At 46.7% G+C, this 19,043-nt stretch overlaps 1 long non-coding RNA gene across 1 annotated transcript in view; it reads right to left on the reverse strand.

The window, feature by feature from the left end:
* The window catches only part of LOC144827387 (uncharacterized), a 152,145-nt gene that overhangs the window by 24,878 nt on the left and 108,224 nt on the right, over nt 1-19,043 (reverse strand). The window lies entirely within an intron of this gene.

Below are 19,043 nucleotides of genomic sequence, written 5' to 3' on the forward strand. Positions count from 1 at the left end.
CTAGGTCAAGAGCCACTTGGTTATCTGCAATGGTTTTCAGCGGCAAGTGCTTAATCATGTATGATGATATCCTCTTGTCTTTCTCTCTTTTCTTCCTTTTTTGCTTCTGAACTTATATGTATACCCCTACATTTTTTACTTTAAATTTAATCTCATGTTTCTTCTTCTCATCTTGCTCTTGTTAGGTTTCTCAACTATTTATATTTTTTCCCTCTGTTACGCTTTCTCTGATATATGCTTAGAGCACCATTGGTGCACTGAAATATGTATCTCTAGCAGGTAGCTGTAACATGAACTCAGAATTAAGTTCATTAATACAAAAGGGTTTATTTTATTATTTAAACCATTAAAAATTAGCCCGTGTGTCCTAAACTTTTTAAATTAAATATTATTTAATAGCCCTGATTAGTTATAGACAACACCCTTTTTGAACCTGCTAAATAGGAAAATATTTTGTCGTCTCTGGTTAGGCCTTTTAAGCTCTTATGTATATATGTGTATATGCATCTGTTTTTATAAATGTCTTTTATATATGTTTGTCTATATGTTTTTTGTTTAAACAGCCCTGAAGAAGTCCCCTTTGAGGGACGAAATGCGTCGGCTGTATGGTGCTTCATCTTTTTCGATTTTTTTAAATAAAGAAAACGAAACTGAGGAATTTCGATCTCCGTGACTCATTGGAACTCTAGACTGAATATTGATTTGTCTTTCAATAAGAATTGTGGTGCACCTGTGCTGTTATTCTTGACCATATATATAGAAGCACTATAGCTTTGAAACGCATCAGGACTAATCGACGGCGAGCTGTGATAGCTATCTTCACACAGGAAGCATTTGACCAATAAAGGATTTACTCCAGTTCAGTGTCTGAGTGTGTTTCTGCCAGAGGGGCAGTTTGGAGCTTTTGATGTTAACGCAGCAGCCCTTGCCGCGAGAAATGCACCAACCCGAGATGACTGGGTGCCATGGGGCTCGGTATCCAACCTGGCCTCGTTCTGGGACACTGACCTTGGATTTTAATGTAACTGTGTGTGGAGGCCCATCTGAGGGTTTGAAATGGAAAATACAGCATAAATGAAGTGCACCCATCCAGGGAAGGAAAAAGGCACCCTACGAGATCCAGAATTCTCGGCCCATAGGAGGGCGTGGTATTAGTTTAAAAGTAGGTGTGTCTGTGAACGCACGATACTGTCGAGCCTTTGAAAAAGAAGCACTATAGCTTTGAAACGCGTCAGGACTAATCGACGGCGAGCTGTGATAGCTATCTTCACACAGGAAGCATTTGACCAATAAAGGATTTACCCAGTTCAGTGTCTGAGTGCGTTTCTGCCAAAGGGGCAGTTTGGAGCTTTTGATATAAATATATATATTTTTTCCACTGAAAAAAACAAAGGTTAAATGGACATTATAGTTAGGAAATGGATTTAAAAAAAACCTTAGAAATTCACTGAAATAACCAAAGGTTACAGAGATGTTATAGTTAGGCTCAGGTTTCAGCTAAGCTAACTATAACATGTGACTGTGCAATGCACTGCTTATTACCTCACGTATTACGTCACTCATGACATCGTCACTGACATCACAGATGACATCTCAAATGACATCAGTGATGACATCATCCACAAAATCACTAACACACCCCTTACATATATATCCCATAGAACCTTTCATAAACTCACTCCCACACAACCATTTACAAACCCATTCACAGACCCATACCTGTACGTCCCTATGTTTGTTTTTTTCAGTGAATTTCTATAGTGTTTTAACTAGTAGTCACATTTCCAAAGTGGTAGAGAAAGGGGGCTGGACTTCTGACCAGCTCTCATGAATCCCTCTGTTTAGGGCATACAGGAGGCCCCAAGGTACCTCAGGAGTAAAGTGGACTTCATCCCCCACCCGGTAGTGCACCACGAGCCGCATTTGCAGAGTGGGAAGAAATGGGGCGTGACCCCTGAAGACCTCTTAGCAATTGCGCTGTATGGGAATTATATGAGATAACAGAAGGTGTCCTTGGGGCCAACTTCCTCTCCTGTCACTTCCAGTAAGTCCCAGACAGCAGGATTTCTGAGATCTGGTAGGAGGCCGTGCCCCCTTTCACCATGCAAACATGCCTACTAGTTTGGGGATAAAGTCCCCTTGGTTATTCTGGGTCGTTGGGGGGCAACTAGCCCTCCTGTTACCTACAGTAAGACCCACACATTTAGATTGCTGAGATGGTGTCAAAGACCACGCCCCCTTTCACCACTGCTCTGCAAATGTGTCTCCTGGCACACTGCTGGTTGGGGGAATAAGTCTACTTTAGTCCTGAGGCCCTCAGATCAGGAGGCAAGAGGTCCTCATCCCACTGCCAGGCACATTTGCAGAGTGGTGGAGAAAGGGGGCATGGCCTCTGACCACCTCTCAGCAATCCAACTGTGTGAGGCTTACTGGAGGTAACTGAGGTCTTGTTGGCTCCTAAGGACCCTCAGCAGCCAAGGGGACTTCATCCCCCGAAAAGCAGTGCATTTGCAGAGTGTGGAGAAAGGCGACGGGGCCTCTGGCAAGTTGTTGACCTTTTTTTGGCCCCTCTTCCCTGGACTATTTTGGGCCTAGTGACCCCATGCCCTGGGGCCTTCCCTTTTTTAAATTTCTTTCCATAAAAAAAGGGCGGGGGCTGTGCGGCCCCTCTCCTGGGCCAAGTTCAGCCCAGAGGGCCCCATTCCTCAGGTCCCGGCCTGTTTATTTTAATAACTGAAAGGGAGGGGGGCCCCCTACCCGGGACTTTTTCAGCCCGGGGACACCATCCCCTGGGGCCTGACCCTTTTTTTTAACCCTTCCAGGCCATTCTCGGACCCTAGGAGCCCATCCCCAAGGGCCTGCCCCTCTTTTTAAAATGTTTAGTTTTAGAAAAACACCATCCCCTGGGACCATACCTTTAACTTGGGGACCGCAGTGAGTCCCTGCCGGCTTCCCCTCCTGCTTTGAGACCCAGGGAGCTGCTAACATGTAATTTCCTGAATCCCAAACCAATGTCTGTTTCCCTGCCCTCCTCACAGCGGGCAGGGAAACAGACATACTTTCCTTTCAACAAGGAAGGGCATTTTTGCTCCTCCTTGCTGAAATCAGAGTGTTTGCCATGGCTGGGTGGGAGCGGAGCACCCTGAGACATTGCTGGAGCTGGCCCAGGAGGGTGGTGGTCCCCAGGGCTATTTAGGGCTCCAGGAGGGGAACCGGGCGGCACCCCATACTTCCTAGACTAGGGGCCTACCCTGGGATGTTGGAGGTCCCCAGGGCAAAGAACTGGCCCCGCTCCCATTTTAGAGTATGGCCCCCGGGAGGTGGTGTTCCCCAGGCCCCAGGGGGTCCATGAGAACCACCCACCCAAACATTTAAAGTCCGGAGGGGTGGTTATCTCCAGAGTAGGTAACTGTATGTTATAGTAAAGGCTCAGGCTGAGTGTTTTCTGAACTTTTCTGAGTGTGTAAGATATATACTAAGATACTACAAAAGTTAAGTGTGTATACTTTGTATACTTCTAATGAGTGATACTATTTAAAACACATATTATAGGAATGGCTGTGTGACTGAGTGTATCCATGTGTGAGTAGGTGTCTGAGTGGCTCTATCGTACAATATTAGATGAAAATATTTGGTTTGCATTCGCCAAGTCCAAGCATTTAGGATCGTTTCCACTTTACTAAAATGGAGCTTCAACTGGGGCACCTGCTATGTTCATATTTCTAAGTGCTTCCTGTTGAGGTTTAATTGATCTGAATTGAGCATCAGGGCCATAATGGAACTACATTTGTTTAAGAAGAGTCTATAGTTTTGCTAAAATTAAGTCTGCTCAACTGCAGTACTTTCTTCTAGCAAATTAGTAAATGCTTTCCCATTGTGTAAATGACTAGCGTATATTGTCAACTACAGATGCATAATGAAACATCTATTGGTGCATTTCTTTGTGTCTCTCCTTTCCATTCATTCAGGAAGTTAATACCTGTGTATTTTTGTCTGAATTTTTTAATTGGCGCAATTTGGTCCTGAAATTTTGCACCAAGTATGTTCCGGTTTTGCGGAAAGTCACAAAGAAAGCAAGTTTTTGAAAAAGTGTGAAACACATATATGCACATATTGTAATTAATATTTGACAACAGCTGTTTACTAAGATAGTGTTTAAACTTGTATTTCTGTGATTCATACTAATGTACAGCACTTTTTAATTTCACATCGTAGCAACGATACTGGTCTTTGCGATGACATTGGCGTTCGTGAATATCATGTGACCTGGCAACAAAGAGATATGATTGGAAAAGACACTTTCCGTTAGCCTTCAAAGGAAGTTCCCACCTATTTCTTCTTTCTTGAAAGTTCTAGTTGGTATTTGGTTCAGTCTTGGAGGTGTTCTGTACTTGGAATTCAGAACACTAGCTTCTGTATTTGTTTGTCATTTAAAAAAAAAAATGGCATTGTGAAGAGGTGAGAAGCAGGAACTCCATCAAGAAGCTGTGGGGCAGAAAGTACCAGTACGAGCAGAAGACTCTTCTGCTGAGGGATCAGCAGCCAAGAAACAAAGCATAACCTGTGATTTTTTCACCGTCCCTTCTTGTGAATCTAAAACAATGGTAACATTTGTAAAGTGCACCTTGTGCGACAAAACCCTATCAATGGGCTCTGCCAAAATATATTCTTGTGGTACAACAAGTATGTTGAACCACTTAATAACTTATCATGTGAACAATCTCAAAATGCCACAAAAGGAGAGAGCTGTAGAGGGGCCATCAACCTCTAGGGCTGCACCACCTGCTCCTGGAGGGAGAGCACCTGTGGAAGTGGAGAGGCAGCGTCCACAAATATGTCCTAAATTAAAATGCATTGGGACATTTTGCATTGACTGCAACACTACCCCCGCAAGCAGTCTGTTTATTTGATATTGGTGACAGCAATAAAACATAGCTGTTGAGACCAGTTTTTGCAATGTCTTTGTGTGTGTGTGTGTGTGTGTGTGTGTGTGTGTGTGTATGTGTGGATAGAATGTTTTTTTCCTCATTGCCATTTTATTTGAGGAAAAAATACAAAAAAGAAAAAAGAATTTGAAAAAATACAAAAAAGTACAAAATATTAGAAAATATTAGAAATAAAAAGTTCCAGAAAAAAATAAAAAGGTTCTTGTCAGACCCGCCTTTCAAGGTTAAAAAAAAAAGATTAACTGTATGTCTGTGTATATGCTTTGGGGCAACACGCTGGTAGGACAAGCAGTGTGCGACCAATTGGACTTTCTTTTATATTCAAGCTCCCTTGAGCTGGTGGGGCTGACGAGCCCGGGTTACGCACCTGCGTGCCACGAGCGGTACCGGACCTGAGAATATTTTTTGGCAGCCTACGCAGCACCCCTACATATATGCCTATTCCCTGCTGACGAGAGGTAATAACCTCGAAACACGTGTCCAGGGATGGCCAACGCGACAGTGATTTTTGCTCAAGACTCTGGCAGAGGGGCACCTGCTGATGCTTACTTCATGGACCACAATGCTTTGGGGCAACACGCTGGTAGGACAAGTAGTGTGCGACCAATTGGACTTTCTTTTATATTCAAGCTCCCTTGAGCTGGTGGGGCTGACAAGCCCGGGTTACGCACCTGCATGCCACGAGCGGTACCGGACGTGAGAATATTTTTTGGCAGCCTTCGCAGCACCCCTACATATATGCCTATTCCCTGCTGACGAGAGGTAATAACCTCGAAACACATGTCCAGGGATGGCCAACGCGACAGTGATTTTTGCTCAAGACTCTGGCAGAGGCGCACCCGCTGATGCTTACTTCATGGACCACAATGCTTTGGGGCAACACGCTGGTAGGACAAGCAGTGTGCGACCAAATTGACTTTCTTTTATATTCAAGCTCCCTTGAGCTGGTGGGCTGACGAGCCCGGGTTACGCACCTGCGTGCCACGAGCGGTACCGGACCTGAGAATATTTTTTGGCAGCCTATGCAGCACCTCTACATATATGCCTATTCCCTGCTGACGAGAGGTAATAACTTCGAAACACGTGTCCAGGGATGGCCAACGCGACAGTGATTTTTGCCCAAGACTCTGGCAGAGGCGCACCCGCTGATGCTTACTTCATGGACCACAATGCTTTGGGGCAACACGCTGGTAGGACAAGCAGTGTGCGACCAATTGGACTTTCTTTTATATTCAAGCTCCCTTGAGCTGGTGGGGCTGACGAGCCCGGGTTACGCACCTGCATGCCACGAGCGGTACCGGACCTGAGAATATTTTTTGGCAGCCTACGCAGCACCCCTACATATATGCCTATTCCCTGCTGACGAGAGGTAATAACCTCGAAACACGTGTCCAGGGATGGCCAACGCGACAGTGATTTTTGCTCAAGACTCTGGCAGAGGCGCACCCGCTGATGCTTACTTCATGGACCACAATGCTTTCGGGCAACACGCTGGTAGGACAAGCAGTGTGCGACCAATTGGACTTTCTTTTATATTCAAGCTCCCTTGAGCTGGTGGGGTTGACGAGCCCGGGTTACGCACCTACGTGCCACAAGCAGTACCAGACCTGAGAATATGTTTTGGCAGCCTACGCAGCACCCCAACATATATGCCTATTCCCTGCTGACGAGAGGTAATAACCTCGAAACACGTGTCCAGGGATGGCCAACGCGAAAGTGATTTTTGCTCAAGACTCTGGCAGAGGCGCACCCGCTGATGCTTACTTCATGGACCACAATGCTTTGGGGCAACACGCTGGTAGGACAAGCAGTGTGCGACCAATTGGACTTTCTTTTATATTCAAGCTCCCTTGAGCTGGTGGGGCTGACGAGCCCGGGTTACGCACCTGCGTGCCACGAGCGGTACCGGACCTGAGAATATGTTTTGGCAGCCTACGCAGCACCCCTACATATATGCCTATTCCCTGCTGACGAGAGGTAATAATCTCGAAACACGTGTCCAGGGATGGCCAACGCGACAGTGATTTTTGCTCAAGACTCTGGCAGAGGCGTACCCGCTGATGCTTACTTCATGGACCACAATGCTTTGGGGCAACACGCTGTAGGACAAGCAGTGTGCGACCAATTGGACTTTCTTTTATATTCAAGCTCCCTTGAGCTGATGGGGCTGACGAGCCCGGGTTACGCACCTGCGTGCCACGAGCGTTACCGGACCTGAGAATATTTTTTGGCAGCCTACGCAGCACCCCTACATATATGCCTATTCCCTTCTGACGAGAGGTAATAACCTCGAAACACGTGTCCAGGGATGGCCAACGTGACAGTGATTTTTGCTCAAGACTCTGGCAGAGGCGCACCCGCTGATGCTTACTTCATGAACCACAATGCTTTGGGGCAACACGCTGGTAGGACAAGCAGTGTGCGACCAATTGGACTTTCTTTTATATTCAAGCTCCCTTGAGCTGGTGGGGCTGACGAACCCGGGTTACGCACCTGCGTGCCACAAGCGGTACCGGACCTGAGAATATTTTTTGTCAGCCTACGCAGCACCCCTACATATATGCCTATTCCCTGCTGACGAGAGGTAATAACCTCGAAACACGTGTCCAGGGATGGCCAACGCGACAGTGATTTTTGCTCAAGACTCTGGCAGAGGCGCACCCGCTGATGCTTACTTCATGGACCACAATGCTTTGGGGCAACACGCTGGTAGGACAAGCAGTGTGCGACCAATTGGACTTACTCCACTAAGGGAAGTCAGGAAGTCTGATTGGCCCGAGTTCGGCGCATAAACACTTCAATCACAGCAGGGGAGCCATCCAACAAACCACGGATAAACACGTATCTACCCTCCGTGTCCAGCCTCTTTTCCACCAGTTGAAAGGGAACAGAGTTTCTCAACCATATAGCTGCCCCCCTCGAAAACACAGAATAAGTGGTAGCTAACAGTTGTCCCTTCCATTTCTTAAGTAGCTTCCCGCTTTCTGCACTATTCAGATGAATTTCCTGCAGGCATGCGACCATGACGTGCCTCCGATTAAGTTGTGCCAGAAGTCTATGTCTCTTATGAACGGAGCCCATTCCCCTCACATTCCAGGTGCATATTTTGTATGTGTTAAGGGTCCCCATTGCAGTCTGTGTCAGATGGTATCAACAGGCTCGTACCAAAAAGGTTGTATGTAATCTATGTACTGTCTCAAGTGCCAACAAAACTTGTGATCCCCAAACTTCTAGGTCCCCAAGCGAAAAACCCTGAGGTCCAAACATTGTCGCCCAACATGGGCAACAGGTAAACCAGAACATGGCTAAGCTTTGGGGGGGGGGGGTGGGGTGGTACCTACGTACACTCGCTCAGAACCTGTTGTTGGTACTGCAGTGTGCCAAGCTAGTGTGCCCCCTTTCCCTGTCCGCCCACTCTCGCCCCTTCCCAAAGCTCATACATTACCAGCCGGTATCTTCTACTGTTATACTCAGAAGTCATTTGCCACTTTGGCAGTGATTTTAGGAAAAAGTTGCAGGCTGTCGGCAGAGCCCGACACCTCCGTGCGCGAGTCTGTGTCGCCGCCCACGTCTGATTTGTCCCTCGCGTCGTGATCAGCCAGCGCAGCTTCAGTCAGTCGAGCTATTTTCGGCGTCTTCCGAGCTCGGTCCGATATTGTACCCTCGCTCTCCGCAGACCTCTCCGCATGGTCCGCACTCTTGCCAGTCCGCTGCTTGTCGTGGTACGAGGGCCCTCCGCCCTGGTCCTCCTCAAACAGGTCCTGCGTATGTAAGGGTGACAGAGCCACCTCCATCCACTCCGCCGCCTCTTCAGGTGTGTCAAAGAAATAAGATTTGGTCCAATGGATTATTTTGAGGCGGGCCGGGAATAGGAGTGCATATTTCAGGTTCCTATCCCGTAGTTTGCGCTTCACCCCCAAAAATGTCGACCTGGCCTTCTGCACTGCCGGGGTGAAATCAGGGTACACCGAGATGGTCTTATCCTCATACCTCAGTGGGGCCTTCTCCCTTGCCACTCTCAGGATTGAGTCTCGGTCTTTGTAGTGCAGAAGGCGCACTATCAGCGGTCTCGGTGGAGCGCCCAGCTTAGGTGGCTTCGCCGGCATCCTGTGGGCCCTCTCCACGCTATACAAGGGGGTCAGATCTTGCGGTCCCACTATCTTCTTGAGCCAATCCTCAACGAACTGCGTTGGATTCCTCCCTTCGCTGCGCTCCGGAATTCCTAGGATTCGCACATTATTGCGGCGGGCCCGCCCTTCCGCATCGTCCACCTTGTCCCAGAGCAACTTAAGCTGTTTCTCCATATTCTCTAGTTTTGTGGAGTGCTCCGTCTGTTGAGGCACCAGGTCGTCAAGCGCGATCTTATGTTCCGATACCTTTTCGGCTAGTTTGTAATGGTCCGCCCTCAGGAGCGACAAGCCGGTCGCCATGCTGTCCATACGTGCCTCTAGCGCCTCCCTGGACACCCTTATTTCAGCCAGGATGAGGTCCAGTTTAGCGTTTTGTGTGCACTTGCCTGTCGGAGGTGTCATCTCAGCATTTGAGGAGGCCAGCGGATCATCCGATCCAGTGGATTGGAGGTCCGCAGTATTGCTCTGTTCCGGCATCTAGGCTCTGTTCCTCCCCATGGCTCTCGTCGTCAGAATGACGGTGGTGGTGGGGCCTCGGGCGCACTCCCAATTCCAACGTTCGCAGTGCTTATCACAGTTGCCGCTCACCCACCAACCGCAGGCACTCACCAATGGTACCAGTACTTGTAGTGGGATATGCGCGTCTCAGCACTAGGAGCGCGTCCGGTCCAGCCTCCGGGCCCTGACAACGTCACAGGCCCGTGCTCGTTGGCCGTTGCGCGGGGCTCCCAGTCGGGCATCGTTAGGGGTGCAGTGTGCAATGGGGGCTTTCCCCACTGGGGCCCGATATGGCACAGTAGCTGGGAAAGCTGGTGATGGTGTCTCTCAGCGCTCCAGCGACCAGCGGCGCATGTAAACTGTAGGCCAACGATCTATCCTCCACTGCTGGCGCCGATTACAGTAAAGGCGCCAGAGGGAAGCCCTCAGAGGTTCAAGGCAGGCCCCACCTGTCTCCGCTGTCCCCGCTACGGGCCGTGCTGCTTCACTGTAGCGCTCGCCGTCTCGCCGGTGTTCTAGTCGTGCCCCAGTGCCTCAGTGGCAATATCGGCTGTCCGGAGTGAGGACGCCCGGCCCCAGTCGCGTAATGGCGGACACCACACTACGCCCAAGATGGCGCCCCAGCACAGGCCGGCCACAGTGACGCGCACCCCCTCCGGTCCGGTCAGTCAACTCCTTTCCAGGGCCCGCACATACCAGGCAGTGTCCTCGCAGGGCTCCGGGGTCCGCTCACAGAGTTGCCGCAGCTCTCCCGCTATTCCTCAGAGTCTCCGCCGCAACCGGCGCCGGAGCGCCGACTAGCTTATTGCCGCGCCTCCTCGCCGTCCCAGAGCTGGCTCGATACCAGATCAGCGCCGCACCTCACTTCTGCACTCCGGGCAGCTAGGCGATGTACCAGGAGTAGTTTTGCCAGTCGTACCACCGGCGCAGGGTACCGCCCAGTACCCCCGGTCTCCGCTTGTTTCGGCGCTGGCAAGTCACGTCAGGCTCGGATCACCCCGCCACTTGAGGCCGCGGCTTGCCTCGCAGAACCAGGCCTCTCCGGCGCCGGTCGTCTCGCGCACTCCCAGGTGAGGCTCGGGACCCGCAGTCCGCAGGTTTGCGTTTTCTTCACCCACGGCGGTCACGGGGCTTGAGTGGGTGTCCCGTGGGATACGGGGAAGTAAGGATAATCAGCTAATAATCCGGGCAGAGGACGGAGCTACCTCAAAGTGCGTCCGCCATGCTCGGCTCTTGGCCACGCCCCCCTGCGTGAGTATTCATATAGATGAATAAAATGGGTGTGTGAGTGTCTGAATCAAAGACTAATGCACTATGTGAGTGCTTGTACAGGTATGGAAGTGACTTCATCATTGGCTGCATGTAATATAGAATATCTATGACAGTAGCTGTATGAGTAACTGTCTGGCTGTGTTAGTAGCTGTTTACATAAGAAAGTATGTGCATGTGTATGTGTCACTGTTCACAAACGTTAGTGGATGTGTTTCATGTTGCAAGGCAAGTGATTGGCTATATCAGTACTTACATGGCCAAATGAGTGTGTTTGTGATTGTATGCATGGCTAACTGGGTGTATAAGGTACTGTTTAGGGGACTGAGTGCATATTTTTGTACCTGTATTAGGAAGTAACTAATTGTGTGAATTTCTGTATGGGTAAGTAAGATCATGGCACTGTAGATGTATTTGTAAGTGAGACGGTGCATTAATAACTGTATCAATGAGTTAATGGCTTAGTGAGTGGCTGATGAATGAGTGTCTGGGTGTATGAGTTGTGTAATCGGTGTCTGTGTGAATGTATCCGTGGCTGTACAAGACCCTACCTTGGTGTATAGTTTTACAGTAAAATGTGCTGAACTACACTGAAAGTTTTAATTACAAAATGGGTTTGACAAAATGGCGGCAAGCTATACCAAGTGCTCGTTATGTTCAAGAACGTCTAAGATATATATACTTGTGGTAGAACATCTAAACATGTGCAACTCCAGCCACTTTTGAAAAAGAGAAAGATCATGAATATATGTCAGTATTTCATTTAAAAAATTACAGAAAGATTGCTTACGCTGTAACAGCATATCACAATATAGTAAAACATTTTATTTTCCCCTTTTACTGTTCTCAGCTTTCATACTTCTTCACCATAAACAATGGTCAGCCTTGAACAGTGGGGGAAAACCCCCCAAAACTGCACAGTATTTCACTATGAATAAGTGACACTATGCATTGCACCTACTACAATTAAGGAATCAGTCATTTTATCTGGAGTTACAACACTAATCTAAACAAACCTATGTAAGAAATATTTTGAAATTAATATATTTGGTATAATACTGCAATTAAATTAAAAACATTCTTTAATTTTGGAGATCCTTTTGAAAACCTCACCCATAGTTTGCCAAATGATGCATACATTGATAATGATCCATATGAACCAAATCCCTCACGGCAGTTTTTTCCACAAACAGTTTGCGCAAGTTTGCTTGAAGAAACAAAAGGTTTACAATTTTCTTAGTTTTGAAGGCATTTTTTTGCTTTCAAATTAAGGCAGCTGTAATTCAATTGTGACCATCCGGTTTCCAACTTTAATTCGATAGTGTAGTATTTAGATGTTATATTAACTTCTTTCTGGAAGATATAAGGACTCTTGAATTTTGAAGAACTTTTTGAAGACATTACCCCCAATAAGCAAATAATATCTAAAACACAGATGTACCACATAGAAGAAACACTGTACACCCCTTTTTTTATCCCGAGTCCCTCCTTAGAACTTTGGTTGAAGAAAGAAAATATATGAGTTTAATAGTTTGAAAAAAGGTTTTGGTTTGAATTTAAGATTAATGTCATTGCATTCTGTTCATTCATTTTTTCTCTTTAGATAGACAGTGTAGTGTCCAGAGGTTGTATTATTTCCATCATGAAAGAGGATACCCAAAGTAGTAAAATTCTTCCCGAAATCGAAATCTGCTCTGCTTTGAAGCTTGTAAATGGAGTTTCCAATTTCAAACCATCTGCTCTACATTGTGTAGCATTACTAAAAGGTATTTTCTAGTTTTTCCTAGAAACAATGTAGACATAATGTCTGATCTGCAGTTTGGGAAGGTCATATTTTGTTTAGCCTTTTTGAACAATTTCTCAAAAGGCACAGTTTTAGAATTTTATATTTCTAAGTAGAGATGTCGTTTATAATTCATTTCAGTGGTATATGTGAAAGAGCAATCTTCACAGTCATGGGTCCATTTGTAACGCAGTACAAATAAATCATCAATATTTACATCTTCTTGTTCTAATACTCCTAGGTCGGCCATTCTTGTGCATCTTGTTGTGTGTTGACAGTAAATTTAGTGAACTAAAGTAGCTGGACCGGATTATTTACTGGCAACAGTGATTAAGTCAAACTCAATGTGGTGGGCAGGATTTTTCTCAAACGTTTTCATAGGCATAACTAAGACTGGTATATTACCTCTCAGTTGGAAGGGTGCAATAATTAAACTCATACACAAAAAGGCGCGATGAATGTTCAAGGCAATTATCATTTGATAAGCCTGCTGGATGTTGGTGCAAACTTGTACTCTAAGGTTATCCTCAGGTCTTTAAAGAATTGGATTGAGTGCAACAGATTTGTCCCTAAGGAGCAAGGGGGCTTTAAGCCTGGGCACTCAAAAATAGATCATTGCTTCAGCTTGTGGGCCTTGGGGCAGAAGGTGAAGGAAACATTTGGGAGTTTGTTCTGCTGTTTTGTTTATTTTAGTTCAGCTTTCCATTTGGTAGATCGTAGTATACTCTGGGTTAAATTAAGACAACTAGGTATCGCCTAATGTTAATTAGTAATCCTGCAAGAATTGCACTCAGGGATTGGGCCCAAGTGGAGCTCAATTAGGATGAGTGTCATTTAGGGAGAATCCCTCTTGGAAATGGGTTAAGGCAGGGCTGTGTCCTGGCTGACCTCATGCTGTTCTTCTTGTTCCTTGACGATCTTCTGGGGGAGTTGGCAGCGACTCAGCCTTTTTCACCAAAAATAGGGGGCAGATATGCGTTGTGTCTACTCTATGCAGATGATTTGCCAATTTTGGACTTGACCAAAGTAGGCCTGCAAAGGAAGTTGACCAGATTCAATAATTATTGTGAGGCCAATAAATTGAAGATGAATCTGAAAAAACAAAAACAAAAACCTTTTGGGGGAAAAAATAAGCCGTATAAATGGCTGTTAGATAATAGCAGGGTTGAGGTTGCGTTGTCATATAAGTACTTTGGTATGACATTAATAAGATCCTAAAGCTCACAGGGGCTTTAGGATCATGAGGAGGCTGTAGCCAGGAGCTACTGATTTATTTTGTGTTTTTGAATGTGACACTTGTGTTAGAGGAATTTTAAAAATCACTTGACTTAGAAATTTTAATTTAGCCTGCTAACCTGTGCATTCTCACTGGGGACTCGAATCCTGCCCACCCCCACATCGCCGGTCTCGCAGCCGATCAACTGCTGCTCAGACCGACACTCTAGCCGCCATCTTGGGGGTAGGAGGCAGGTTGCACTCTAGCAGCCTGGCCCCTCCCGACCTCCCGGAGTCAAAAAGCGCCAGGAACCGTGCGCACCCGAGCTCACAGGAGCTTTAGGATCATGAGGAGGCTCTAGCCAGGAGCTACTGATTTATTTCGTGTTTTTGAATGTGACACTTGTGTTAGAGGAATTTTAAAAATCACTTGACTTTGAAATTTTAATTTAGCCTGCTAACCTGTGCATTCTCACTGGGGACTCGAATCCTGCCCACCCCCACATCGCCGGTCTCGCAGCCGATCAACTGCTGCTCAGACCGACACTCTAGCCGCCATCTTGGGGGGTAGGAGGCAGGTTGCACTCTAGCAGCCTGGCCCCTCCCAACCTCCCGGAGTCAAAAAGCGCCAGGAACCGTGCGCACCCGAGCTCACAGGAGCTTTAGGATCATGAGGAGGCTGTAGCCAGGAGCTACTGATTTATTTCGTGTTTTTGAATGTGACACTTGTGTTAGAGGAATTTTAAAAATCACTTGACTTAGAAATTTTAATTTAGCCTGCTAACCTGTGCATTCTCACTGGGGACTCGAATCCTGCCCACCCCCACATCGCCGGTCTCACAGCCGATCAACTGCTGCTCAGACCGACACTCTAGTCGCCATCTTGGGGGTAGGAGGCAGGTTGCGCTCTAGCAGCCTGGCCCCTCCCAACCTCCTCTACCATACTATTTATGGCACCACTCAATCGTCCGCGCAGCGGGCGGCCGCAGCGGGCGCGCCGGCGGCGCGCCAAAGGCAAGTCCGTCTGCGCCCGTCCACGCCAAGACGGGCCATGGGGCACTGCACTCTGGGCAAATACTGAAATATTCTCCAGAGACTCTCTGCAACCTTCAAGAGCTATCTTTAATGCCGGTTGTGGGTACCCAGGAGCGCCTCGCAAATCTGGGATTATTGCAAATACGCAGCAAATTTCCGGAACTAGCGCAGTGCCAGGGGAAAATTGGCAGAACTCTCCCTGTTAATCAGGTGACTTTTCGTATCTCTTACCTTAACACTCGCTCTTTAGTGGGACATAAAATGGAGATCTTTACACTACTCTCGACAGAATCTCCTGATATTCTGTTTCTTACTGAAACATGGTTGACCCCTGATTTCACTCCAGATATACTTGCTGCTCTTCCCTTAGATTACTATATACTCCACACTGATCGCTCACCGGGGAAAGCGGGTGGTGGAGTAGCGGCTATTATCCAGCGCAAACACATTTTCACGACCATCACGCCGCTGAATCTGGCTGTGGCAGATAATGCTGTAATCAAGTTAGACTCCGACTATACCTCCCTCATCTGTATTATTGTTTATAGGCCCCCCCAGCCCATGCCCCTTTTTCCCCTCGCCTTGAGCGAGCAGGTAGCGGATCTAGCTACGAAATACTCTAATCTGCTACTCATTGGCGATTTTAATTATTGGTTTGGTGATCCGCTAGGCGGCCCCCACTCCCTTGATTTTACTAACCTTCTCACGAATCTCAATTTAACGCAATATCTTCTAAAACCCACTCATCAGAAAGGTCATATATTGGACCAAATCTGGACTAAAACCCCGATCATCTCTGCCTTAACAGTACTTCCATGTATATGGTCGGACCACTTTTTGGTCTCATTTCAACTAACGCTGCCTATAGGAACTAAGTCCCCCCTAGCCGAAGGTGGCACAGTCAGATGCTGGGGCGCCATTGATAAAGTAGAATTCTTGAATATGTTAACCAGCTCTACTCCTTGCTCGGTGCAGGATGTAGATCTTCAGGAATCTCAGATTGCATCTTGGTTAATTACAGCCAGTAACCATTTTGCTCCCTTAAAAAAATTCAGAATCAACCGTAAGGCTGAAGCCCACAAATGGTTCACCACGGAATTGAAAGAAATGAAATTGGCACTTCGCCAAAAAGAAAGGAGATGGAGAGTGGGCTATGACCCAGGGGACAGGATCCTCTATAAACAAGAACAGGTCAAATACAATAAAGCTATTAAAGCAGCAAAGGTTGTACACTTCTCTTCGAGAATCCTTACCTCTTCCAACAAATCGAAAGAGATCTTTTTAATAGTGGATGAGCTATCCAACCCGGATAGACTGTCACTTAAACCCACTCCCTCTCCCGAGCTATGTGACAAATTGAACTCCTTCTTTTTGGATAAAATTACAGCCATTAAAGCTAGTATCATATGCCCCCCATCAACTAAGCCACCGAAGGACACTATCATGAACAACTCTATCATGGACATTTTTCCCTCAATTAGTGAGGAAACATTTTTTCTTTTATTGTCCAAAGTAAAATCTGGCTCTCCTCGGGACTGCTGCCCACCATATATATTGAGGGAGGTATTTTCTTCCTCCCCTCAACCTGCTCTGTCTTTGCTCAATTCATCAATCTCTCAAGGATGTGTCCCCAGATCATTTAAGGACACGATAGTGGTTCTCTTGCTGAAAAAGATCGGGCCGACACCTCGGAACCCTCCAAATATCGCCCGATCTCTCAGCTCCCTTACCTAGCCAAGGTATTAGAGGCACATGTGGCAAAGTGCAGATTTCATGGAACACACTGGACATCTGGACTCCCATCAGGCCGGCTTTCGACCGGGTCATTCTACAGAGGCAGTCATTCTGGCAGTCCTGGACGAGCTCCAAAGGAAGGTTGATGCAAGCATCCCCCAAGCACTGGTCCTTTTAGATCTGTCTGCCGCGTTCGACACGGTGGACCATACCATCTTGGTGGACCGTGTCGGACGGGCAGGCTTTCAGGGCACTGCCCTGAAATGGATCACTTCCTTTTTGGAGGATCGTACGCAGGCAGTTCATTTATCTACCTTCACTGCCCCCAGGCTGAATACCACCTGCGGAGTCCCACAGGGATCCTCCCTGTTCCCACATCTATTCAACCTGTACCTCCTCCCCTTAATCAAAGCTCTAAAACAGAGGCAAGTATCCACATTTAACTATGCGGATGATCTGCAGCTGTCTTTTACTATTGATAACTCCACTAAGTCCATCACCGATTTCCAGGAAACTATGGTATTCATCCGTCACTGGATGGACCATAACCAGTTGAAACTAAACCCCGAGGTGTTATTGATAGGAGATAGCTGCATTCACTGGGGCCCCCACTATTGGCCCACAGAACTTGGTCCTCTGCCCAAACCGGCCTCTGCTGTAAAAAGTTTAGGGGTTAACATCGATCGCGATCTTTCGCTAAACATCCAAGTGGGTTCAGTGGTATCGAAGTGTTTCTTCCAGTTACGTAAGATTCAGAAGATCCACCATCTGCTCACCCAGGCAGTACTGACCCAGGTTGTGATAGGACTTGTCCTGTCTCACCTGGACTATGCTAAATCCATCTACCTGGGTCTTCCCCTGTATCAGATAAAGAGGCTCCAGCTGGTACAGAACCAGGCCGCGAGATTGATCTACCAACTACCCAAATGGCAATCGGCCAAACCCCTACTAAAACAACTACATTGGCTCCCATTGCTTCAACGGTCAACCTTCAAAACAGCCTGCTTAACATTTAAGTCCCTGAACTGCTACAGTCCCATTTTCATCAACGATCTGATAATTAGGCACATTCCCATTCGTGATCTCCGTTCCAAACATCAAAACCTGTTAGTGAGCGCCAGGTTTAAGAAAAAGCGATATGGTGGCAGTCGCTTTGGATTCCTGGCGCCACAACTTTGGAACACGTTGCCATTTGAGATCCGTTCCTGCTCTGAGCTACTTCAGTTCAGAAGACAACTTAAGACTTGGCTGTTTACACAGGCACATGAATGAACTAAAGTGAATTAGTCTCCGTCCACCCCCTACTCTGATCAGCGCCATGAAACCTTGGTCTACGTGCACTTTACAAATGGGTTAAATAGAACAGAATAGAAATAGAATAAGACAGTTAAGCTCGGTGCTGCATAAAGAATTGGTGGAGATGAGGGCACCAGCAACGATAGGCTGCCATGTCTGCTTTAGGTGTAACTTCGGTGGCCCTTCCTGGTCTCCCCTTTTGACAGTTTTCAATGCAATGGCTTTACTCAGTGTCTCTACGGGACTGAGCTATTGTCCCCGAGTATGGAGGGAAGTTGGGAGAGATGTGGGAGTAAGTGCTTGAAAACATTGTTAGCTCTCCCAAAAGGTGCAAGGAGCCAGGCAATAAGGCTGGAAGAAACCTGCAGGCTTGGAACTTTTTAGCCATGCAAATGTGGGATAAACTTTGGGTCTCAGAGGTAAAGAAGTTATCAGCCTTAAGTGCTGCTGAATTAGGAAAGAGTGAATTAAAGTGGGTGGTGAAGGTCAGGAAAAGGGTAGCAGCCATTGCAGGAGCCTTAAAAATGGAATTAAAGATAACAGAGGCCTTTTATCTTTCTAAGGCTAGAATTAAGTAGGAGGGTGCCTACAAGGGATTTTATTTCTTTTGAAGAAAAGTTTGCCCTTTGTATCCCCATTACATGGTTGCGAGAAAATTATCCACATGAAAAAGAAATGTGTTTTGTTTTGTTTGTTTGATTAATCATTGGTTCATCACTGATCAGGGTTGAACAGGAAGTGATTTTTACAGAAATAACTATTGAATCAAATACAGAAATAAAATCCCTTGTAGGCACCCTAGGGTATATTGGGTTTCCCCACTTTTTTATTACAATTTTATCTTTCTAAAGCAGAATAAAAATTGGGCTGTAGAAAAGAGTCCTGATCGGCTGATATGGAGTATGTAGGGAATAGACTCTGCAAAGTATATGGTAGAATCTTGGGAAAATAGGAGAGCATATCTGTAACTATCAGCACTTCTTGGCGTCCCCCTACGCTTAGCACTATTAACATTTTGGGTAGCCTTAAATGTGCGATATACAAGAGCTGAGAATATTTGCACATGTGGATTGCGTTTTCAAAGTTTTAATGTTCATTTGTTAATTGACTGCTGTCATTTCATTAGGTGTAACCATT

This window comes from Lissotriton helveticus, chromosome 4_1 (genome assembly GCF_964261635.1).
Source record: "Lissotriton helveticus chromosome 4_1, aLisHel1.1, whole genome shotgun sequence".
NCBI classification, from domain to species: Eukaryota; Metazoa; Chordata; class Amphibia; order Caudata; family Salamandridae; genus Lissotriton; species Lissotriton helveticus.